Source organism: Phacochoerus africanus, chromosome 15, assembly GCF_016906955.1.
Source record: "Phacochoerus africanus isolate WHEZ1 chromosome 15, ROS_Pafr_v1, whole genome shotgun sequence".
Classification (NCBI taxonomy): domain Eukaryota; kingdom Metazoa; phylum Chordata; class Mammalia; order Artiodactyla; family Suidae; genus Phacochoerus; species Phacochoerus africanus.
In genome coordinates this window covers 38,414,585-38,420,594 of record NC_062558.1, presented here as the reverse complement: position 1 = coordinate 38,420,594, position 6,010 = coordinate 38,414,585, and positions in this window count along the sequence as shown.

Genomic DNA, 6,010 nt, shown 5'->3' with positions numbered 1-6,010 from the left:
TCCCATAGGGGCTTGTCCTTCATCAAAAACAGAGTTGGAATTCCCTGGTGGCTCAGTGGGTTAAGGATCTGGCACTGTCATCACATCTCTGGCCCTGAAGTTCCATATGCTGCAGGCATGACCAAAAATAAAATAAAATAAAATAAAATAAAATAAAATAAAATAAAATAAAATAAAATAAAATAATCCACACCTCTGGAGTTGTGGCCTCGGATATCTTGTCTCCCACTGTCCCTGCCGCCAGGCCATTGTATGTGCATCACATGCCCATTGACAGGAACCTATTCTTCATGGTAGTTGCTGCCCACCATCCCTCGCTACGTGGGCTTCTCCATAGGGCAGCTCACAACATGGCAGCTGGCTTCATCAAAACCAGCAAGGGAGAGGGTCAGCTGGCAAGACGGAAGTGACAATCCTATGTTACATCATCAAGGAAGTGACATCTACCACCCTTGCTGTATTCTATTGGTTAAAAGCACACCGAGGCTCTGCCTACACTCTACGGGGAGGGGACTCCACAGGGTGTGAATCCCAGGAGACTGGGACCAGTGGGGTGGGAGTAGTGGGCGGGGGTAGGGGGCGGGGACGGGGCTCATCTTGGAGTCTGTTTGCCACAGCATCCTATGAGTACTGTCTTGTTAAACCCTAACCACAACCCCATGGAATGGCCCCCCTCTTTACAGATAAGGAAAGGAGGTAAGTTGCAAGTAACACAAGGACACTGTGGCACAGTCCACAATGACCCAAGGTGACAGGGCTGTGGCTGTGGTATCTGTGCTCAATTAATGTACTTGAATGAATGTTTTGCTATTCATTATAAATTTTAAACAGATCTTCACCAAACTGTTAACAGTGACAAGGACTGGGTGGAGGGATTGGGGAGGGTGATTTTTTTTTTTTAATGAATCTCATTATGTGTTTATTCTAAAAGGAAAGCACACAAGTATATTGTTTATAAAACAGCACACAGAGATCAGATGAGTAGAGTGCAAGGCTGGCCTGGAGGAGGTCCAGAGCTGGTAATCCCTTCAGCAATGATGTCAAGGGCAGGGGTCAAGGCCTACCTTTCTAGAATCTTCCCAGTGCTCCATCCGTCTCATTCAAAGGCCAGAGTCTCACCCTAGCCTCTCAAACGCTAGCCTCTCAAATTCTCTGTTCCAGGGAGCCAGAAACCCACATGGAATTTCTTCATAGGCTTAACAGCATCCTGAGAAATCTGAAGACCAAGGGATTTTCTTATTAGTTTTGCTGTTATTGTTGCTCTATTGTTTCAAATAAGAGAATGACAAATGTCATACAAATTACACAATTAGTACAGAATGTAGTTTTAGCCCCCAAACAACACTTGAAGCTGCCAAAAAAAAAAAGAGGAACTCAACAGTCTACTGAAGAACAATTTCATTTAGCAGATAATTTAGAATCTTGTAATTATTTTCTTGGTTTTATTCAAACCAAAAAAATGCAAACAGTTTTGCAGAGATCTCACTGCGGCTTGCTAACTAGGAGAGTGTTTGCATAATTAGCAATGTGGCTCTTTGGAAGAGCAGTATGTCCCTCTTAGTTGGAAAGAGGGAGATGAATTCTCTGTGGTGTCTTGTTTGTGGATACAGGTTTTTTTTTAACGTGTCACGACTAATATGTCTGTGGACTTGAGTCAGACAGAAGGTTTGGCAGGCATTTGGTGCAGGCACTGAGGAGGATGTTTGGTGAAAGGCTGGAATTCTTTCAGTTACTCTTGGCTGATGAGGTCTGAGTCTTAGTTTCCCATCTGGGGCCTATGTCTGAACAACGAGCAGGATCACCGTCTGGGTGCGGGTTGAAATTCTGGGGGTACAGAAAGGTTAATGGCCTTGATGGGTCCAGAGTTGACCATTCCTTCAGCAATGGTGCGAGGGGCAACGTCACTTTATGAGCAAGCCTAAATTCTGCTTCTAATATACAGCCTTTGGGAAAGGGCTACCTGCATGGTATTAGTCAGGATAGGCTAGGTTTGGCTGTCGTAACAAACAGCCTGATGATTTTGTGGTTTAAAACAAGGAAGATTCAGAGTTCCCTGGTGGTGCAGCAGGTTAAGGATCCAGTGTTGTTGCTGCTGTGGCGTGGTTGGATCTCTGGCCTGGGAACTTCCGCATGCAGTGGGCAGGGCCAAAAAAAGGGAAAAAAGAAAACAATGAAGGTTCGTTCCTTTTTTATATATATAATGATTTTTATTTTTTTCCATTATAGCTGATTTACAGTGTCAATTTTCTGCTGCACAGAAAGATGACCCAGTCACACATACATGTATACACTCTTTTTTCTCACATTACCATGCTCCATCACAAGTGACCATTGTTCCCAGTGCTGCACAGCAGAATCCCATTGCTTATCCATTCCAAAGGCTATAGTTTGAAGGTCATGTCTCACTCATTCCACTTGCCCAGTACAGGTCAGCTGGTGCACCTCTGCTCACTGAAGTCACTCAGGGAACCAGCTAGAGGAATGGACAGTCACTATGTTATGACATTGACATTTCAACATACATTTCCACAGTACACACACCAGAGGAAGAGGAGGGTGGAGACTGAGCAACAGCAATTATGGCTTTGGCCAGGAAGCAATGCAATTACTTTTGCTCATATTTCATTGGCCAGAGCCAGTCACATGATCACAGCTAATTTCAAGGGAAAGAGAAACTGTAACTTCCCTTACCTGAAAGTAGAGACCTGGATATTGATGAATATTAATGGTGTCTACTACATGATTCTTAGAATCTTGATGGTTGGGGATCAGAAATTTGGGCAGGGGGATCTGGGAAATGGGATGCTCAAGAGTAATTTCCTCCAGAATATCAAATTTCTCAGTTATTAGTAGCAATATTCCCACCACTATCCTGATTATTTTTGTACCTCTTTGTATTCTACACAGAGTAGAATATGAAATATTTCTATACAAATATTTTACTAAATCTTCTCAATGATCACAGTAAGAACTGACATTCTCTCTCTTTTTTTTTTTTTTGTCTTTTTGCCTTTTTCTAGGGCTGCTCCCGCAGCATATGGAGGTTCCCAGGCTAGGGGTTGAATTGGAGCTGTAGCCACCGGCCAACGCCACAGCCACAGCAGTGCCAGATCCAAGCTGCGTCTGCAACCTACACCACAGCTCATGGCAATGCCGGATCCTTAACCCACTGACCGAGGCCAGGGATCGAACCCGCAACCTCATGGTTCCTAGTCAGATTCGTCAACCACTGAGCAACGATGGGAACTCCAAGAACTGACATTCTCTTTTTACCACTGACCAGGTACTTTACATATGTTGTTCCCCCTAATCCTATGAGCACTATGTTACCCTGAATCCCCATTTCACAGGCAGAACAGCTGAGTCTCAGAGAGGTTAAGTGACTTGTCCAAGGTTGTACAGCTACCAAGTGGCTGAGTTAGGGTTTGAATCGAGGTAATAAGGGGCTAGTCATGCTTCCCACCCTGGCCCTGCCTTTCTCTAAAGGAGGGGGAAAAAAAGTTTGAAAAGTGACTGGGATGGCAGGTTAGGTGAAACTGGACATGCAGATTAGCTGGACAACCTCCGAGCTGGATGATCAAGTAGACTCAGGGACCACTTTGGGTAAAATCTTAATTTTTCAGCCAGCTACCTTTTCCCTTACAGTTGTATCGTGGTCTGTCTCTAAGACAGGCATTGATAGATGGAACAGGGTTTGGGGTTGGTTTTCTGGATGCTGTGTGCTGGGGACAGGGGGTGGGGTGGGGAGAGGCCTTGGAAAGATGGAAAGCAGCCCCACCCTCAGGGAGAAAGCAGCAGGTCTTCCCTCCAAGGTTGCAGATGAGGGAGGGGGCTTTTTGGCAAGCTCCAGAAGGGCAGAGGTGGTGGCCCATCTGCCTCATTGCAGCCTCAGCCCCATCTGTTTTCCCGCAGTCTCCAGAGGCTCCTGACCTGACCCCTTTCATCAGCACTTAGAGAAAGGAGTTTTGAAACATGCTTGTGTCAGGAAGCCCCCCAAAACCCTGAATCAGAGGGAAATGCCTCAGAACAGTGTTGTCCTGTAGAATTTTCTTCAATGATGGAAATGTCCTGCACTATCCAATATGGTAGCCGTTTACTCATGTGTGGCTATGGACTCACTTGGAATGTGGCTAGTGAGACTCATGAACTGAATTTTTCTTGTTATTAAATATAAACGAATTTCTTTCTTTCTTTCTCTTTTTTCTTTCATTTTATGGCCACACCCCTGGCATATGGAGATTCCCAGGCTACGGGTTGAATTGGAGCTATAGCTGTTGGCCTAAGCCAAAGCCACAGGCACACCAGATCCGAGCCTTATCTATGACCTACACCACAGCTCAAGGCATTGCCAGATCCTTAACTCACTGAGCGAGGCCAGGCATTGAACCCGTATCGGATACCAGTTGGGTCTGTTCCCACTGAGCCACAACAGGAACTCCTGAATTTAAATGTAAGTAGCCACATGTGGCTACGGCTATCCCATTGGCTAATGCAGCTTTAGGACAGCGCCCGCTAAAAACAGAGCTCACCCTTAAGTAGCTCACAGCAACAGCTTTACATAATCTTGAAACACATGGTGAGAGATTGTTCTCTTTATCTCTTGTTCTCCTTCAACCCTGGAATTCCAGCAAGGAGAAAGTCTCCATCAGCGCTAATGCGTCTTTAGCACCTTTCTAACAACTGCTCACTTCCCTTTTTAATGAAGTGAGAGTGGAAACAGTCTGGAACCTTCTGCAGGTAAAAACATTTGGCTCAAGTTAATAGTGTAACTTTGTGGTTATTATTTGCACTTATTTGCATGGTTACCATCAATCAATGGCAAGAGAAATGGTTCTTCCATTTATGCATCGTGACACAGTTTCGTTTTTAAATAAAATTTTAAAAGCAGGGATTTCCCAGGGTGGCTCAGTGGGTTAAGAACCCGACATAGCGTCCATGAGGATGTGGGTTCAATCGCTGGCCTTGCTCAGTGAGTTAAGGATCTGGCGTTGCTGGCATAGGTCACAGATGTGGCTTGGACCTGGGGTTGCTGTGGCTGTGACCTAGGCCTGCTACTGCAGCTCCGATTAGATTCCCTAGCCTGGGAACTTCCATACGCTATTGGTGTGCCCCTAAAAAGAAAAAAAATTTAAAGCAGAGAAAATGAGTTCAATAGCATGATGACGAGAATGAATCGATCTGTAGTGTATACTAGAAAGTTGCTATGAGAGTAGACCTTAAGTGTTCTCACTGTGACACTTCATCCCTATCAGATATTCATCATCAAATCTCTGCTTGCATGCCACCAGTGACAGAGAGATCACTCCCTCTGGAGGTGAATTCTCTCATCTTTGGACAGCTCTGAATTGGATTCCCAGGGTTCTTCCTATCTCTGTGTGTCATTGGCTCATCAACTCCCTTCCAAGCGACAAGTAGAGAAGTCAGATCTTCAAACTCAGGTCATCTGGCTCCAGAATCTGTGCTCTTGATGTCATCCCAGCTTCAATTTGACCTCTAGCCTGGGAACCTCCAAATGGTTTCTCCTGGACTCCTCTGTGGCCTTGTCATGAACCGTTCTCCACCCAGCGCCAAAGTGATCTTCTAAAAATGCACTTCCCTGCAGGCAGCCCTCCAGCGGCTACTTCTGGACTTCCAATTTAATAAGGGGCCTGTCCCTTCAGCCTGACCTCCAGTAGCCTCTCTTTCCCCCTCTGCCCCTTCACACCAATCTCTCCCTGCTCCTCCCACACACCAGCTCCTTTTCAGCTTCCTAGGACACCTCCTCAGGGATGCCTGCCTTGATTCCTCCGTCACTGCAGACCTCCCTCTCCAGCCTTTATTCCTCATTAGCCTCAGTCACCGCACCCTGCCGATGCCCCTTATCTCAAGCTCACAACCTGCCACCACTTTCTTTATTGGTTGACTTCCCTGCCTGTGGCCTGTCTCTCCTACTAGGCTGTGAGCACCAAGACGGGAGGGGGCTTGTTCACTGCCCTGTCCAACCTCTAGCACCCAGCACAATACTTGGCCC